General features: G+C 46.2%; 1 protein-coding gene and 1 long non-coding RNA gene across 2 annotated transcripts in view; both read left to right on the forward strand.

Moving 5' to 3' along the window:
• The window catches only part of ATP8B3 (ATPase phospholipid transporting 8B3), an 807,548-nt gene that overhangs the window by 695,687 nt on the left and 92,122 nt on the right, over positions 1-19,739 (forward strand). The gene's annotated exons all lie outside the window — the stretch shown is intronic.
• On the forward strand, positions 2,356-8,000 carry LOC141049335 (uncharacterized). The gene is made up of 3 exons (XR_012220331.1): positions 2,356-2,952; positions 5,361-5,790; positions 5,863-8,000. It is a non-coding gene; the product is annotated as an uncharacterized lncRNA (long non-coding RNA).

Here is a 19,739-nt window from a genome sequence, read left to right on the forward strand (position 1 = left end):
TCGGACAGTGACTTGAGGCTGGAATTAAATGTCTCGCTCAAATGCATAAACTCGGGCAAGACATTCCTGTCCAAGGCCCTCTGCCGCTGGCGGGTAGTGCACGCATAACCAGTGGCAGAGACCTGGGACAGGGGAACACCTGATGGCCCAGCTTCCTGGTCACCAGCTGTGTGTGTGGTTGACCTGCAAGGTGCTTCCTGGCTGTCGGATGGCTGGGACGGGTCAGAGGACGTCCGAGGAAGGACCGCTCCAGGGCCAGGTTGCAGGGTGCTGCTCCAGGTGCTGTTGAAGAAAGGAAAATCATTACTACCATGCCTTTACAAGAAGCATCAGCTGTGGATTAGAAAAACACAGATTAATAAAAATAAAAACCCAAAATTTATAATACTTACGATCTCGTGGCAAGGACCGGTCTTAGGAACTGCAACGCGTTATAGTGACGGTATCTAGTTCTGGTCCTTGATGCAGATCCACTGCGAACCTGGCCCTCAGCACGAACATCACTGTTGAAGCGGTCCTTGATCGAACGCCAACGTGTTCGGACTTTGTCCACTGTTGATAAAAAAAAACAGTGCCGTCAAGGACAACAGTCACTGCGGCACAATGTAGCAATACAATACTCAAAGCAGTCACTGTAGACCCCGATGACACTGTTGGGTTTCCTGCTAGAATACACCTAGCACGAAACCCAACAGTGCCGTCAAGGACAACAGTCACTGCGGCACAATGTAGCAATACAATACTCAAAGCAGTCACTGTAGACCCCGATGACACTGTTGGGTTTCCTGCTAGAATACGCCTAGCACGAAACCCAACAGTGCCGTCAAGGACAACAGTCACTGCGGCACAATGTAGCAATACAATACTCAAAGCAGTCACTGTAGACCCCGATGACACTGTTGGGTTTCCTGCTAGAATACGCCTAGCACGAAACCCAACAGTGCCGTCAAGGACAACAGTCACTGAGGCACAATACAGAGCAGGGAAATACTCACTAAACGCCTTTTTGGAGGATGCTGTGGCGCTGTCCCAGCCATCCATCAACGCTGCGGCCACCTCATTCCATAGCCGCCGGGTCACCACAATGTCCTTGTGCAGCCGGTCACGGCTGTCCCACAACGGCGAACGCTCCTGGACCAGGCTGATGAGCTGCTCATTATCCAGGTAGACGTCTTCATCCCGTTGTGGAACCTAGACAAAACACATTCATTAGAATAATCAAATTTAAATTGAATAAAAAGTTACAAAAAAAGAAACATAAAAAAGAGTAAAAATAGAAGATAAAAAATAAAGAACATTACAAATCATTTGATACTTACATTCCGTATCACCACCGGGACTTGGCTTCGCTGCTCCTGCTCTTCGCCCTCACTAGTCCCGTCCGCAGAAGATGATGATGACGATGTCTTAAAAAAGTTGAAAAAAACGTAAGAGATTTGGAGAAGCAGCAGATATACTTACCAGATGCACGAAAATAATCACCTCACTGTCTGCTTGCGCCAATTCCTGCCGCGATGGGGAATACTCTGATTCTGAAGACATACTGCATGTAAAAATAATAAAAATCATTAGTACATACATAATTTAAAAGGACAGGCATATAATGTAATATACTCACATTCTTCGCTGATATAATGGGTTCTTGGTTGACTGTCTGCTCTTCAATCTGTCAGTGTAGTAGTGGCAGAGTTTTGGCAGGCACCTCCTTTATATAGACTTTTTTTTTTTTACTTTAGAAGATTATAACTAGGACAACAAGTGGACACCACCAAAAAAACGCAGCGCTAAAAAAACGCATACCTGCGCATGCCAGTGCGCACGTATGCGCATCCATAGGCTATAATGGCCATTTTTAGCGCAAAACGTGCGCATACGTGCGCATGCGATTTTTTCAAGGGCCAAAAAATGCAACATGCTGCGTCTGGAAAATACCAACGCACACCCCAAAAAAACGCAGCGCATGAAAATCGCATACATGCGCTTACCAGCGCGCAGGTATGCGCACCCATGTTAAATATAGGGGAAAAAACGCATGCGCACGTATGCGTTTTTTTCCAGCGCAAAAAAACGCAAATGTGAAACCAGCCTAAGGGAGGATGAAAAGTGCTGTAGTCATAAGAATAACTTTGTGAGTGATAAGATGGTTGTGTAGCCTAAGGTACATACCAGTCCTATGAGGAGGCACATGTAGCCGTCCCACTGTTAAGGTACTGTCACACTTAGCGATGTACCAGCGATCCTGACCAGCGATATGACGCGGTCAGGATCGCTGGTACATCGCTAAGTGGTCGCTAGTGAGCTGCCACACAGGCAGATCTCACTAGCGACATCGCTGGGGACGGGGATCGCTACTTAGGCCTCTTTCACACTTCAGTTTTTTGCCATCAGTCACAATCCGCCAAAATTTGAAATTGGCGGATCCGCTTTTTCTTGTTGCGGATCCGCCAATTTCCCCATTGGGATACATTAGTGGCGGATTTTGACGGATGGTCGTCCGTTGCGTCCGATATTCGGCGGATCCGCAAAATTCTTTGCGGATTCTGTCTGAGGGGGACGGAGAATGTAACGTTTTTTTTCGCCGTCAAAATGGCGGATGACGGCGGATCCGCCGTCATCAGCCATGCGGTAGAATGGGGCCCTATGGGCGGCGGATCCGCCGGGATCCGCGATTTTGCGGAATCCGCCGGCAGGATCCGCAAAATCGCACTGCGCATGCCCAGAAAAAAAGATACTTTTCCAGACAGTCCCAAAACTATATAAGATGGGCTAATTGGGCCCAGACATGCAGTAGCAGCCAGACAGCAAGCCAGCCAGACCACCACCAAGCCTGCAAGACAGCCACCAAGCCTGCAAGACAGCCACCAAGCCTGCCAGACCACCCAGCCTGCCAGACACCCACCAAGCCTGCAGCCACAGCTATCAAGAGGCCTGCCAGTACCAGCTTTACCAAGTGTGAGTATACCTATGACATTTCTGTGTATGGCCTGCAAGTGTGTAGCGTGTGTGTGTGTGTGTGTGTGGTCTGCGAGTGTTGCATGTCTGTTTTTTTTTTTTTTTATATTTTTTTTTTCTGTTGCTTGTGTACTGCATTTTATTTTCATACAACTGTAATTATATTGTATTTTTTATGCTGTGATTGCTGCGATTGAGTGGTGTATGGTATGTGGTGTAATTGGGCCCAGACAATCCGGCACCAGCAACACTGAATACTCCAAGCAAGATATCCGACTCCAGCCTGCCTGACAGAAGATTCAACTAGAGCTATAAAACCTGTCTGCCCAGCTGCAAGTCTACCACCTGCAAGACCCCTGGAGCGTGTGTGTGTATGTGTGTGGCCTGTGTGTGCATTTTTTTTTTTTTTCTTTCCATTTTTTTTTTTTTTTTTCTGTTGCATGTGTACTGCTTTTTATTTTCATACAACTGTAATTATATTGTATTTTTTATGCTGTGATTGCTGCGATTGAGTGGTGTATTGTATGTGGTGTAATTGGGCCCAGACAATCCGGCACCAGCAACATTGAATACTCCAAGCAAGATATCAGACTCCAGCCTGCCTGACAGAAGATTCAACTAGAGCTATAAAACCTGTCTGCACAGCTGCAAGTCTACCACCTGCAAGACCCCTGGAGCGTGTGTGTGTGTGTGTTGCATTTTTTTTTTTTCTGTTGCATGTGTACTGCATGTTATTTTCATACAACTTTAATATTGTATTTCTTGCTGTGATTGTGTGGTGTAAAGGCTGGTTTCATATTTGCACTTTATAGCGCAGGGATAACCTGCACACGTCCACCACTAATCCCCGTCCCATCTGGTCATCACCGCCTACTAGCACACATGGACGCTTGCGATCTGCACACCCTATCTTTAGTATGGGGTGCGCAGATTGCAAGCGTTCATGTGCGCTAGTAGGTGGGGATTAGTGGCGGACGTGTGCAGGAAATAGCTGCGCTATAAAGTGCAAATGTGAAACCGGCCTAAATGGTATTGTATGTGGTGTTATTGGGCCCAGACATCTACATCAAACACCAGCCTGACTGTATCAGTCAGGCTGGTGTTTTAATGTAGATGTCTGTGCCCAATAACACCACATTCAATACCATTTAGGCCGATTTCACATTTGCACTTTATAGCGCAGCGATGGCCTGCACACGTCCGCCACAAATCCCCGCCTACTACCGCACATGAATGCTTGCGATCTGCGCACCCTATCTTTATCATAGGGTGCGTAGATGGTGCGCTGGCAGGATTTTACCATGTGCTGCGCACTTTTGAAGGTGTGCCCTTGCGCGCCAAACGCAGCATGTTGCATTTTGGCGCGCACGGCACACCTTCAAAAGTGCGAAGCACACTGTAAAATCCTGCCAGCGCACCATCTGTGCACATTATGATAAAGATAGGGTGCGCAGATCGCAAGCATTCATGTGCAGTAGTAGGTGGGGATTTGTGGCGGACGTGTGCAGGCCATCGCTGCGCTATAAAGTGCAAATGTGAAACCGGCCTAAATGGTATTGTATGTGGTTTGTGCCCAGACATCTGGCAACAGCCACACTGAAGAAACCGAACCAGACATCAAACACCAGCCTGACTGATAGAATTTCAAACTCCGCTGCAAATCTTCCACCTGCAAGACACCTGGAGTGTGTAGCCTGGCTGTGTGTTATGCGTGTTTGCGTTTTTTTATTTTTCATGTATTGTGGTATTTAAAATAAAGAGCAGAGTAGCTCCTATTTTTTGGAAAAAAAAAAAATAATAAAAAAAAAAAATAAATAAATTGTTTTGAAAAAATCTACTTTGTATCATTTTAAAAAAGGTAAAATTAAGTTACCATAAAGGTAATTGAAGTGTTCTGGTATACAAGTGTGGTTAAAAGTGAGATTGCAACATACCATGAAAAAATGGGTATACACAACTGAGTTTCAGGGAATTCAAAACCATGCAAACACAGTGGGTATACACAGAAATTAAACACCTTCAATCACTGGTTACATACTCTGTTGAGAGTTTCAGGGAATGCAAACACTGGTATACACAGCAATTACACACTACACGCCTTCAATCACTGGTTACACGGTGAGACCTTTAATCACTGGTTACACTCTCGGTGAGAGTTTCAGGGAATGCAAACTGGTATACACAGCAATTACACACCTTCAATTACTGGTTACACTCAGTTACAAAACACAAAGAAAGTAGGTTTACACAAAATATTAGACACCTTCAATCACTGGTTACACTCTGAGATAAGGGAATGTAGACATGCAAACACTTAAAATTGCGTATAATTAGTTTCAGGGAATTACACATACAAAATGTGTTTTTTTTTTTTTTTTTTTTTAAACTTTCATATCATTTTCTTTCAGTTCACACAATGAAGCGCCACCATACCGGCAGACACGGCCAGCCCAACCGTAGCAGAGATTCAGACCGCAGCAGGGATCAACGCAGCAGACATGACCGGTCAGACCGCAGCAGAAACAACCCTGACCGCAGCAGAGAGGAACAGCCACACCGCGGCGTACAGGCAACCATTAGTTTACCTGTAAGTATAAAGACCTGAAAGCTTATTATGATCCTTTGTATAGTAGCTTAACAAGTCTCTTTATACTTGCAGATCACTTCAAGCACTACCAGCAGGGTAGCAGCAGAGAGAGCCAGCCAGGCTGCAGCAGAGAGGCCCAGCCAGACCGCAACAGAGACTGCCAGCCAGGCTGCAGCAGAGAGGCCCAGCCAGACCGCAACAGAGACTGCCAGCCAGGCCGAAGCAGATACTGCCAGCCAAACATTTTCCCTGTAAGTATAAAAGCCTGAAAGCTTATTATGATACTTTGTATAGTAGCTTAACAAGTGTGTTTATACTTGCAGATCAGTTCAGGAAGCAACACAGCTGCCCCAAGCCGTAATGTCTTCTCCTGAAAGCTCCCCCTCACATCATCAGCGAGCTGAGGTAAAAAAAATTTTGTTTATTTTTTATTTAAAATAATTTTTTTGTGGTTAAAAACACTATCCTATTATGTTTTAACAGGAAGCTGATTCAGAGGAGCTTCCAGGAGGAGACGTGCAGGGTGGAGAGACACACGGAGGGGGTGCGCAGATTGTAAGTTTAGCACATACACAGATACATAATGCTACACCCAACACAAACATTCATCACAGTGCACACCATAACTGCATCCATCCAAACATTTTTTTTTTTTTTTTTCCCACAGTCTTCAGAATCCGGTGCCCGCACTAGAGTGACTCCCAGGACATCCCAGGGTCGTCAAGGTGATGCCTCTGGTGGTCGGCAAACGGTAAGTAACCCTATTTTGATAATTGTTTAAATGAACATCATGTGTTTGAATATAATGTAATTTTTTGCTTTTTGTTTTGTTTTTTATCTTCACAGGTTTCACAGCGTGCTCCCCGCAGACATCAGGAGGAGGGTGTCATTATTGATAGTGATGACCTCATCCATGAGGTGGAAATCCGGGAGCCGCTGTGGAACATGGCAAACCGTCTTCATGCCGACCAACCAACCACACGACGGCTCTGGGATGAAGTCTGTTCTTCAGTTATTGACAACTGGGAGGAACTCAATGCGAGGGCCAGGGATTTTGTGCGTAAGTATTACAACTTCAGTAACTTATATTTCCAGCATGTGAAGTGTTGAATACTAAACCTTTTTTTTTTTTTTTTTGCTTCACAGGTGACAGGGTTATCACACGGTGGCGGTCGCTCCGGGATCGCTTCAAGAGGGACTACAACAAAGAGATTCAGACCCCGAGTGGATCGTCGGGAGGACGCCGGGGACCCCAGTACAAAAACTACCAAGCCCTGGCGTTCCTGCGATCTACAATGGCGTGCAGAAGGTAAATATTCCCCAAACAATTCCTGTAGTAGAAATGTTTAACCAATTTTTTTTTCAGCAGACTTAAATTAAATATCAATATTTTTAATATACATTTTTTTCTTCTTTTTTTTTTTTTTAGCACCATCTGCAGCACTCGGGAGTCTGCATCAGAGTTGCGTCCCTCTGGAGTGATCCCTAGTGAGACCGCCCCCGGTGACCACATCGAGGTATCCGACCCCTCTGTACCTACCCTCTTGTCTGATCCCTCTATCCCCTCCACCAGCACTGGAGCAGCAGGGCAGACTTCATCACATGAAGCTGCTGGTGACGACTTGTTCCCTGTTCCCCACCCCTCAGACACTGCCGCAACATCTCGACCAACTTTTGGTTCTGGCCGGCAGCGTCTGAGGAGTCAGGAAAGGCTGACCTTGTCTGACTGTTTGAGTCTAAACTCAACTGTTCAACACGGTTTCCACACTTATGGACAACGGTTATCTTCTGGGTTGACCATGATCAATCAAAGTATCATGGAACTCAGAAGATACATGGAACAGATGAGTTTAGAATCAAACCAGACACCGAGACATACCTTTTTTCAATCTGTTGTCCGGCAAATGGAAGGTTTAAGTACTCACCAGCAGATGCGTGTGATGCAAGCCTGTCAGAATGCTCTAGTGGAAGTGCTTGCTGAAGCATCTCTTCCTCCCCCTGTCTATCCTTCCACAGTCCATCCTCCCCCTGTCTATCCTTCCACAGTCCATCCTCCCCCTGTCTATCCTTTCACAGTCCATCCTCCCCCCGTCCATCCTTCCACCACCATCAATCACACAGCCGTCCCTCCTTCTACCACTCCCTCTCCTTTCTCTAGTTCCCCATTCCATTCTTCCCAGTACCTACCTTCCCCATTGCATTATACCCCAATGCCCTCGCCATACCCACCCCCACATACACCTTCAATGTACCCACAAACCTCGTCTGTCCATCCACTCCCGTCCCAACCACATGTGTTAAACCCCCCTTCCACTTCTGGTCCTCACCAACTCCCTCCCCAGTCCCCTACCCCCCCCTCGATGTGGTCAACCCTGTTAACCCCCCCTCCAATACTATCTCCACCCAACATTATCATAGTTTGTAATTTTTCTGTTGTAATATACCAAAAAAAAATTAAAAAAGTAATATACCAAAAAAATTAAAAAAGGTAATATTATACCAAAAAAAAGTTACCAAAAAGGTAATACCAAAAAAAGTTACAAAAAAAGTTAAGAAAAAAAAAAATACAGTTAATACAAATTGTCAGAAATAAACTGTTTTTTTTCAAAAAACTTTATTGTGATGTTTATTTTTTGCTTCTTTATTCAAATTACACCAGTGGTGTAAAAGGTAAACACAACACTTGTTAACACAACACACAACCCTGGGTAATATTTCACAGTACACCGGTGGTGTACAAGGTACAAAAAAACACTTGGTAGCACAACATTTGATAACCAACACTTGTGAACATTTCAAAGTGTAAAACGCTTGGTACACAACACTTGGTAACTTTACGCTTGGTACACAACACTTGGATAACTTTACGCTTGGTACCCAACAATTGTTAACACTGCAAAGTGTAAAATTAACCAAATCACATGGTAAAACACAATGCTTGTGCAAAGCAAACACTTGGTAAAATTTCAGATAAAAAAAAAAAACAAAAAAAATTACTCACAATTGGTAAGAAGAAAATTATATCATGTGATATTGCCAGTCCACTTGTCCCTCTGGTGTAACAAAATAATCTGCAAAGGTATCCCTAATTCTTGCCACTGAACCAGTACTCCGAAAAGTTTGCTGCTCATAATCCCACAAGGTGGTTTCATACACATTGTCATCGATGGAAACTGGTTCCTTTGAAAGGACAAAATTGTGCAGGATTACACAGGCCTTTACCACCTCATCCACAGTCTCTGTTTTCATTTTCATGGCCGTTAACAGGACTCTCCATTTTGCAGTTAAAATTCCAAACGCGCACTCCACCACTCTGCGCGCTCTGGTTAACCGATAGTTATAGATTCTTTTCTGGTGTGTTAATCCACGACTACCATATGGCTTCAGTAGGTGTTTTGAAAGTTGAAAAGCATCGTCGCCAACGCACACAAAAGGCATTGGTGGGCCTGTTGTTCCAGGGAGTGGTCTTGGAGGTGGGAAGTTAAAATTGTCTCCATACAAGCGACGGCCCATGGTGGAACTCTTGAATACCTGTGAGTCGTTAGAACGACCGTATGCACCAATGTCCACGGCAATGAATTTGCAGTTTGCATCCGAAATGGCCATTAGCACAATGGAAAAGTATTTTTTATAGTTGTAAAACTGTGAACCAGATCCCATGGGTTTCACAATCCTGATATGCTTGCCATCCACGGCACCGATGCAGTTTGGAAACTGGCAGATATCTTGAAACTTCTCTGCAATCTCCAGCCACCTCTCCTGGGTTGGCTCTGGGATGTATTCCTCCTGTAGAGAATCCCATAATGCCCGGCAGGTCTGTTGTACAATTCCAGCAATAGTGGAAATCCCAATCCGGAACTGGAAATGGAGGGAGGTGAAGGATTCTCCAGTTGCCAGGAATCTTAAAAAAAGGGAAAAAAAGTAAAATTAATACAAACTACAAGCCATAACATAACAATAAAAGCCTGCAGAATCTGAAACATTTTAAAAGGTAGATAACTTACCGAAGGGTCACCATCAAACGCTCCGCCGGTGATATAGAAAACCGCATGTAGGTGTCCCTTCTCCGGATTTGTTCTCCAACACGATCCACCAATATCTCAAAGAATTCCATCCGCATGCGCACGTAGTTGAAGAACTTGTCCGGATTCTCCCTCAATTCCAGGTACAGTGTGGAAAAAACGCCACGGGTGAACCTCTGCGCATTAATGGGATGAATCCACTGGCGCCGTCTCCTCATACGCAGGATTCGCAGTCTTCTTTTCTCCCTCTCGATAGCAATAATTGCCAACCGATTCAAGTGAAGATCCAATTCCACACAGAAGCTGTCAATACTCGCAATAACTCCTTCCAGACTCGCACTAACTCCTTCCATCGCTGCCACTAGCTCTAAAACCTTTCAAAGAAATTGTATCACAACACCCTAGATATATTTCTCCCTAGTTTCCAGCATCCAATCACATTTGAGAGCATTTTCCAAGAGCGAATCATATTTGGGAGCATCCCATTTTGGAGGTGTGGAAAAACGGATCCGCAAAAAACGGATCCAACGGATGACAAAAACGGATGCAAACTGATGGAACGGATCCGTTTTGTTGAGGATCCGCAGTAAAATCGGTATGGCGGATCCTCAACAAAACGGATCCGTTCCATCAGTTTGCATCCGTTTTGTTTCCATTTTTGCGGATCCGCCATTTTCAAATTTTTGGCGGATTTTGACTGATGGCAAAAAACTGAAGTGTGAAAGAGGCCTTACCTGTCACACCAGGCGATCCTGCGTCCTCCCGCCCGGCTCCACGCGTCGCTCGTCCTCACAGCTGGAAGCGCCACAGGAAGCTGACGACGAGATACAGTCCTGAACGTTCTCGCGCGATCAGCGATAACCAGCGGGGGAGCCGGTCGGAGGTAAGTATCAGACACAGCGATATCGCTAGCAATATCGCTATAACGTCACTAGTTATAGCGATATTGCTAGCGATATCTCTTAGTGTGACATGCCCTTTAGAGACAAACAGACAGCGCTGGAGTCATACTAAAGTTATGTGACATGCAGCCACTAATCTGATTGTATGATGCATATAGATCTTACCGTGGTAGTATGCAGAGTGTGGACGCGGTATCCACCGCGAATCCAAGGTGCTGTGATGTGTGGGAGTGACAGGGTTATATATCCCTGTAAGTAATGAAGCCGTGTTAGGAGCCCGCCACCGGAAGTAGGTGGGCGTGTACTAGACACGTCATCATGTGCTTCTGACGCTGGGAGACCCAGAGGGGGTGTGTCAGTAACGAGCACTGGGAGTGTACTGCAGCCTGTCATGCTGGCTTGCAGGGCAGTGTGGTGGAGATAAGTAAATAATCCTGAGAACTAACGTGGCGTCAAAATCACAGGTGCCCATGGTGCAGAAAGTGGCTATTCAGTGCTTTGAGAGTGACGATTCAGACAATCACAGTTGTTGGTTCTGTAAATGAGACATAATATAATTAGTACCGATGGCATACAGTATTACAGTAGCATTCAAAAAGAATATAAAAAGAAATAAAGATGTCCATTATAATGACATTATCACAGTGGTGATATTGCGGCCAGGTTAGGCAGACGTATCAGATAGTGTAGGACATTATGATTGTAGGAAGGCCTGTGTGTCATAGTCTTTGTTTAACCCCTTTGGTATCAGAGTATTGAGCTCATGGATCCAAAAGGCCTCTCTCCTTTTTAATAAGTTGATACGGTTGCCTCCTCTGCGTAAAGTGTGAATTTGCTCGATTACTTGAAATTTCAATTGGGCAATGGTATGGCCAGCAGAAATAAAATGATGCGGAATGGGAAGAAGCATATTCTTGCACCTAATTGTGGATTTATGCTTAGATATACGGTCCTTAATATGTTGTGTGGTTTCCCCTACATAGAGTAGACCACACGGGCATTTAATAATGTATACTACAAATGAGCTGTCACAGGTGTAATATTCACGAATATTGTATTTTTTGCCGGTATAAGGGTGATAGAAGAAATTGCCTTTCTGTACATTATTGCATTGCGTGCATTGCAGACAGGGGAAAGTGCCGAATTTGGGATTTGATAAGAACCGTTGTTGTTTCTTTAGGGGGCCAGGGGAGCCAATATCTGCTTTAATTAGGGTGTCCCGGATATTCCGTGGTCTCCGAAAGCAAGGTAGAAAGGGTTCTGTGAATGACTCTATGTTCGGGTGTGCTGTGGAGAGAAGATGCCAGTGACGTCTGATGCTGGAATGAATACGGTATGCAAAAGGATGGTAATCATGGACGAACGCAATGCGATTGGCAGTCTTAGATCTCATTGGAGGGGAGAGATCTATGTCATTAAGTACACTTGTTGGGTATCCCCTCTCAAGGAATTTTGTCCGCATTTCGTCAGTGCGTGTTTTTTGAATCTCTGTGTTTGACACTTCTTCTGTATCCTTTTGAACTGTGACTTGGGTATCGCATTTTTCATTTTAGTGGGATGAAAGCTTTCGTAGTGTAGCAGGCTGTTGCGATCAGTGGGTTTCCTGTAGAGATCAGTGGATAGGTGTCCCACGTCATCCTTCATAACTAATGTATCAAGGAAATTAATTTGTTTAAGGTGATGAGTCATAGTGAAACTCAGTCCAGGCCAGGCTGTTTGTAGCATGGAAAAGAAGGATTGTAGTGTATCTAGTGATCCCCCCCAGATACAGAAAATATCGTCGATATATCTCCTCCACACTAACGCATGAGTGCGGAAGAGAGAGTCACGATAGATGATACTATCCTCCAAATGGGCTACGTAACAATTTGCATACGGAGGTGCGGTGTTCGAGCCCATCGCAGTCCCCCTTGTCTGCAAATAGTACGTGTCTTCAAACAGAAAAAAATTCCTGGTTAGTATGATGGACAATAAGTCACAGCATAAGTTGGTTTATTCAGGGTGGAAATTAAACAATTTAAGAAGCCTCCGCACTGATTGAATACCCTGTGTATGGGGAATAGATGTATATAGATCTTTTACATCGAATGTGACAAGAATGGCATCACTAGGAACATGGTCCAGGGTACGGATAACGTCCAAAAAGGCCCCTGTATCAAGTAGGAAGGAAGGTGTCTGTTTAATGAGAGGTGTGAGGATTTTCTCAAGGTATTTAGAGATGGGAGAAAAAATGGACTCTGTAGAGGCCACAATGGGTCTCCCTGGTGGATTGTCTATGTTTTTGTGTACTATAGGAAGTATATAGAAGACCGGTGTGATTGGGAATTTTTTGGTTAAATAATCACAGGTTTTATTATCTAGGACTCCGCTCAATTTGTATTTAGATAGGATAGTTTGGATAGTATGCTTTATTTCATTGGTGGGATCCCTCTCAAGTGGTAAATACACCGAGGTATCACTTAATTGGCGGCGAACCTCGCCCAAGTACATCGTTTTATCGAGGACGACAATAGCTCCCCCTTTGTCTGCTGGTTTGATGATTATTAGAGTTGAGCGACTTTTGGTTTTTTAGGGTCGCGTTTCGTTTCGTGAAACCCGACTTTTCCAAAAGTCGGGTCGAGCAAGATCGTCCGATTATAGGGAAAAGTCGGGGTCGTCCCGAAACACGAAACCCAATGTAAGTCAATGGGGAATAAAAGTCGGCAGTGAGAGGAGGACAGGAAACACACCTACAGTGCCCATTTGAATGCCAAAAGCATCAATTCTTCTTACTTAAGCTTGTCAACCTTAATTAACTTCATAATACAAGTTACGCACTGAAAAATGGGGGTTATTTGGCTAAAGTTGTGGGGGGGGAGGGCTGGCTGCAGGTTTTCATGTGCCCTGGGCGAAAGAGCGCCCCTTTAACACATACCACAACTCATCATGCTCCGATACGGCAGAGAAATAGCGGTATAGTACAATGAAAAATACCTCACTTTTTACATCTCATGACGAGGCCCATCTATTTCTCCATACAGAATCATTGGTCCCATATAATGTTTGAAACAGTATATGATGAGCTCCACATAATGCTACAGTATATGTTGGTCCCCATGGATGAAGCTCCACTGTCTTATGGGCCCAAATAATGCTCCAAACATAATGGGCCCCATTTCTAATGCTCTAGTGTATAATGGGCCCTGTAAATGCTGCTCCAGTGTCTGATGTCCACCTTTGGAATGTTCCAGTGTATGGTGGGCCCCATCTATCATTCTCCAGAGTATAGTGCTCCCCAAAAATTGCTGTCCCAACATTGAAAACAATCAAATAAGTCTCCTCGCTAGGGAATCCCTGTACTTGTCTGGACTCCTCGTCGTCCCCATCTTCCATCTCACTGCACAGTATTTCAACTTTGCAAGTGCTGTGATCCTGAGCAAGCAGGGGGGGCCCACTCGTTGGCGACGGCACTGGCACAGGGCCCCTGATAGTACGGTGGTGTGTCTGATGGCGGGTGGGCCGAACCTGCACTTTCATCTGCAGCTTCCTCTTTGTCACCGTGTAAGATGGAACTGTATATGGGAAGGGTAACCTGAGTTTCATCAGGGTCAGATTCAGGTCGTGTAGCGTGCGAGGGGAATGTAGTGGTCTGGGTCAATGTACCAGCAGATTCATCGAGCAGTGGCTGGGCATCAGTGCACTTGTGTCGCCCCCAGGAGTACGGTCGCCACAGTGGCATTACCTTCTTCCTAGGGAGTGTGATGTCATGCTTGGGAGCAACGAACGATCTCTCTAGCAGGTTAACTGATTGGGCGGTGTTATTCCCACGAGTCATGACCCTCCAAACAGCGTTCATGAAGGCAAAGTGTTTGTTTTACGTGGGCAGTATGGTTGCAAAGCTGAACCTTAAAGGAATGTCCAGAAGGGCACCACCAGGAGTGGAGCCTACGGTTAAATTCGACTCCACCTGGGAAACCTCAACCATGCCAGCTACAGAACAGATGCACACATTGCAAGCTTAATTCCGTTAACGAACGAGACTCCGTCATGCCCCGCGGTCCGAGTCCGGCTTACTAGAGGCTCTGGCACATGAGATTGGCCAATAACTGGTGTGTCATGCCCTTACATGTCCGTGGCTGCATGTGCGCTACACTGAAAAGGCCAGCGTTTGTCGCTTACAGGTGCAGATAACCCGCTGAACAATGTTAGTGATGGGGATCACTGATTACAATTATTACCCGCGAACAATGATTTCCCAGTAAGTGCAGGTCAACCGCAGTTCCGGAATTAGGCCTAACCGTCATTCTTGAAAAAATGAAAAACTTACGTGTGCAAACCACAGGTGCTGTAGCTTGCTTAACAGCTCGCCAGCCGTTCTCACGCCCAGTATGGATTACACGTGATTGCACAAAGGTGAGAAAGGGTACCCTATCCCCAGATAACATGTATGGATAGCGTACACATTCAAAATATATGTCTATACATCAGGAGGCAGGCTCAGACGGTGTTAGGCCCAGTATGGATTGCACGTGATTGCACAAAGGTTAGAAAGGGTACAGTATCCCCACATAACATGTATGGATAGCGTACACATTCAAAATATATGTCTATACATCAGGAGGAAGGCTCAGACGGTGTTAGGCCCAGTATGGATTGCTCAAAGGTTAGAAAGGGTACCGTATCCCCAGATAACATGTATGGATAGCGTACACATTCAAAATATATGTCTATACATCAGGAGGCAGGCTCAGACGGTGTTAGGCCCAGTATGGATTGCACGTGATTGCACAAAGGTTAGAAAGGGTACAGTATCCCCACATAACATGTATGGATAGCGTACACATTCAAAATATATGTCTATACATCAGGAGGAAGGCTCAGACGGTGTTAGGCCCAGTATGGATTGCTCAAAGGTTAGAAAGGGTACCGTATCCCCAGATAACATGTATGGATAGCGTACACATTCAAAATATATGTCTATACATCAGGAGGCAGGCTCAGATGGTGTTAGGCCCAGTATGGATTGCACGTGATTGCACAAAGGTTAGAAAGGGTACCGTATTCCCAGATAACATGTATGGATAGCGTACACATTCAAAATATATGTCTATACATCAGGAGGCAGGCTCAGACGGTGTTAGGCCCAGTATGGATTGCACGTGATTGCACAAAGGTTAGAAAGGGTACCGTTTCCCCAGATAACATGTATGGATAGCGTACACATTCAAAATATATGTCTATACATCAGGAGGCAGGCTCAGACGGTGTTAGGCCCAGTATGGATTGCACGTGATTGCACAAAGGTTAGAAAGGGTACCGTATCCCCGGATAACATGTATGGATAGCGTACACATTCAAAATATATGTCTATACATCAGGAGGCAGGCTCAGACGGTGTTAGGCCCAGTATGGATTGCACGTGATTGCACAAAGGTTAGAAAGGGTACCGTATCCCCAGATAACATGTATGGATAGCGTACACATTCAAAATATATGTCTATACATCAGGAGGCAGGCTCAGACGGTGTTAGGCCCAGTATGGATTGCACGTGATTGCACAAAGGTTAGAAAGGGTACCGTATCCCCAGATAACATGTATGGATAGCATACACATTCAAAATATATGTCTATACATCAGGAGGCAGGCTCAGACGGTGTTAGGCCCAGTATGGATTGCACGTGATTGCACAAAGGTTAGAAAGGGTACCGTATCCCCAGATAACATGTATGGATAGCGTACACATTCAAAATATATGTCTATACATCAGGAGGCAGGCTCAGATGGTGTTAGGCCCAGTATGGATTGCACGTGATTGCACAAAGGTTAGAAAGGGTACCGTATCCCCAGATAACATGTATGGATAGTGTACACATTCAAAATATATGTCTATACATCAGGAGGCAGGCTCAGACGGTGTTAGGCCCAGTATGGATTGCACGTGATTGCACAAAGGTTAGAAAGGGTACCGTTTCCCCGGATAACATGTATGGATAGCGTACACATTCAAAATATATGTCTATACATCAGGAGGCAGGCTCAGACGGTGTTAGGCCCAGTATGGATTGCACGTGATTGCACAAAGGTTAGAAAGGGTACCGTTTCCCCGGATAACATGTATGGATAGCGTACACATTCAAAATATATGTCTATACATCAGGAGGCAGGCTCAGACGGTGTTAGGCCCAGTATGGATTGCACGTGATTCCACAAAGGTTAGAAAGGGTACCGTTTCCCCGGATAACATGTATGGATAGCGTACACATTCAAAATATATGTCTATACATCAGGAGGCAGGCTCAGACGGTGTTAGGCCCAGTATGGATTGCACGTGATTGCACAAAGGTTAGAAAGGGTACCGTTTCCCCGGATAACATGTATGGATAGCGTACACATTCAAAATATATGTCTATACATCAGGAGGCAGGCTCAGACGGTGTTAGGCCCAGTATGGATTGCACAAAGGTTAGAAAGGGTACCGTTTCCCCGTATAACATGTATGGATAGCGTACACATTAAAAATATATGTCTATACATCAGGAGGCAGGCTCAGACGGTGTTAGGCCCAGTATGGATTGCATGTGATTGCACAAAGGTTAGAAAGGGTACCGTTTCCCCGGATAACATGTATGGATAACGTACACATTCAAAATATATGTCTATACATCAGGAGGCAGGCTCAGACGGTGTCAGGCACAGTATGGATTTGACGGCACAGACTACACAGCGGAGGAGCTGGGAGAGGTAAAGATTGCAAATGCTGGGGCCCTGCCCAAGCAAGGGGGGCCCACTCGTGGGCGTCGGTACTGGCACTGGGCCCCTCATAGTACGGCGGTGTGTCTGACGGCGGGTGTGCACCACCACCGTCAGAGACACTTGATTGCACTATGAAGGACCCTGTACCAGTGCCCGCGCCCAAGAGTCGGCTTACCCACCTGTCCAGGGCAACGGCACTCGCACGGTGTCGTGCGCTAGGTGGTGACCCCGGCCATGGGGGGGGAGGCAGCACAGTTAGGGAGTTTTAGAAAGTGGCATATGTTGATGTTGGACATTCAGCTGATGCAAAAGGTGAAATAGGTCAAGTCCCAGGAAGAGGTGGACCACAGCAAGCCATTTTTCTGTCACCCTATGTGTCATCAGAGGAAGGTGGGGCAAAATCCTTGGAAACCCATGAGTGGTTCATTTTAATGAAGGTTAGATCATCCACATTTTGGGTTGACAGACGGGTCCTTTTTTCTGTCAGGATTGATCCAGCTGCACTGAAGACTCTTTCCGATAGCACACTTGCAGCTGGGCAAGCGAGCTCCTGTAAGGCATATTGTGCCAATTCAGGCCAGGTGTCCAGTTTAGCGGCCCAATAGTCAAAGGGGAATGACCTGTGTGGGAGAACATCGATATGGGAGGAAAAGTAGTTTGTAACCATAGTTGACAACTGCTGTCTCCTGTCACTTTCCATCGATGCAGTATTACCAGTTGTGTGAGCGGTACTTGAAAAATCCGTCCACAACATTGTCATGAAACCCCTGTCTCCAACGCCACTTCTGCTGTGTGCACCACGAACACCTCTGCCAAGCTGCCCCCGGCCCGTACGGCTCGTGTGAGAACCATCACCGCTGCTGTGTGCTGGGAATGCCTCAAGCAACCGATTTACCAGAGTTGCTTGTTTATTAGCCAATATTAGGTCAAGGTTCTCCTGTGGCATGATGTTTTGTAATTTGCCTTTATAGCGTGGATCCAGGATGCTGGCCAACCAGTAGTCGTCATCGTTCATCATTTTGGCAATGCGTGGTTCCCTTTTTAGGATCTGCAAGGCATAATCTGACATGTGGGCCAATGTTCCCGGTGTCAATGATGCACTGCGAGTGCTGGTTGGAGGAGCACTTTCTGGCAAATCCACATCCCTCCAGTCATGCACAAACCCTGTACCAGACCTTGCCACGCCAACATTTTCACTTGCCTCACGAGATGCATCCTCCTCCCCTAAGTAATCATCCCCATCATCCTCCTCTTCTTCCTCCACCTCGTCCAGGAGAGGTCCCTGAGCAGACAATGGCTGAATGTCATCAAGGATTCCCTCCTCCTCTTCCTCCTCATCAACATTGGCTGCAGACGCCTGCTCCTTAAGGTGCATCAAAGTTTGCATGAGCAGACGCATAAGTGGGATGCTCATGCTTAGGATGGCGTCGTCTGCGCTTACCAGCCGTGTGCATTCCTCAAAACACTGAAGGACTTTACAGAGGTCTTTCAGCTTCGACCACTGCACACCAGTCAACTCCATGTCTGCTCTCAAAGTGCCTGGCCGTGTATCCTCCCACAAATGCATTATGGCCTGCCTCTGCAAGCACAGCCGCTCCACCATGTGCAGGGTGGAGTTCCACCTTGTTGCAATGTCGATAATGAGGCGGTGGTTGGGAAGGTGGAGCAATCGCTGCAGCTTCTGCATACAAACGGAGTGTACAGGCGACCGGCGGATGTGCGCACACAGTCTTCGCACCTTCTGGAGCAGGGCTGTTAACTCCGGTTAATTTTTGAGGAAGCACTGCACCACCAGGTTCAAGGTGTGAGCCAAGCAAGGTATATGGCTGAGTTTTGAAAGGGCTATGGCTGCCACAAAATTACGGCCGTTATCACTAACTACCTTGCCTGCCTCAAGATGTACACTGCCCAGCCATGACTCAGTTTGTCGCTTCAAGTACTCGGCCAGCACCTCGGCGGTGTGTCTGTTGCCCAAACACATCATCTGCAACACAGCCTGCTGACGCTTTCCACTAGCTGCTCGATAGGGGGACACATAATGTGCAACAGTGGCAGCTGCAGATGGAGTGCTCGTACGACTGCGCTCTGTGGACGAGCTTTCGCTTCTGGAGGAGGAGGAGGGTCGAACGCCTACAGCCAACTGTTTCCTATACCGTGGGCTAGGCAGCACTGTCCCACCACCGCTGTCCCCTGTGGACCCTGCATCCACCACATTAACCCAGTGCGCAGTGATGGACACGTAACGGCCCTGGCCATGCCGACTGGACCATGCATCAGTTGTGAGGTGCACCTTTCCGCTCACTGACTGCTTGAGTGCATGGACAATGCGGTCTTTCACATGATGGTGGAGGGCTGGGATGGCTTTGCGAGAGAAGAAGTGGCGACTGGGTAGGTCATAGCGTGGTACTGCATAGGCCATGAGTTCGCGGAAAGCTGTGCTTTCCACCAACCGAAAGGGAATCAACTCAAACGAGATTAGTTTGGCAATGTGGGCGTTCAAACCCAGTGTACGCGGATGAGAGACTGAGTACTTTCTTGACCTA

The sequence above is a fragment of the Dendrobates tinctorius genome, unplaced genomic scaffold, assembly GCF_039654945.1.
Source record: "Dendrobates tinctorius isolate UK_male_01 unplaced genomic scaffold, ASM3965494v1 ptg000011l, whole genome shotgun sequence".
NCBI lineage: Eukaryota > Metazoa > Chordata > Amphibia > Anura > Dendrobatidae > Dendrobates > Dendrobates tinctorius.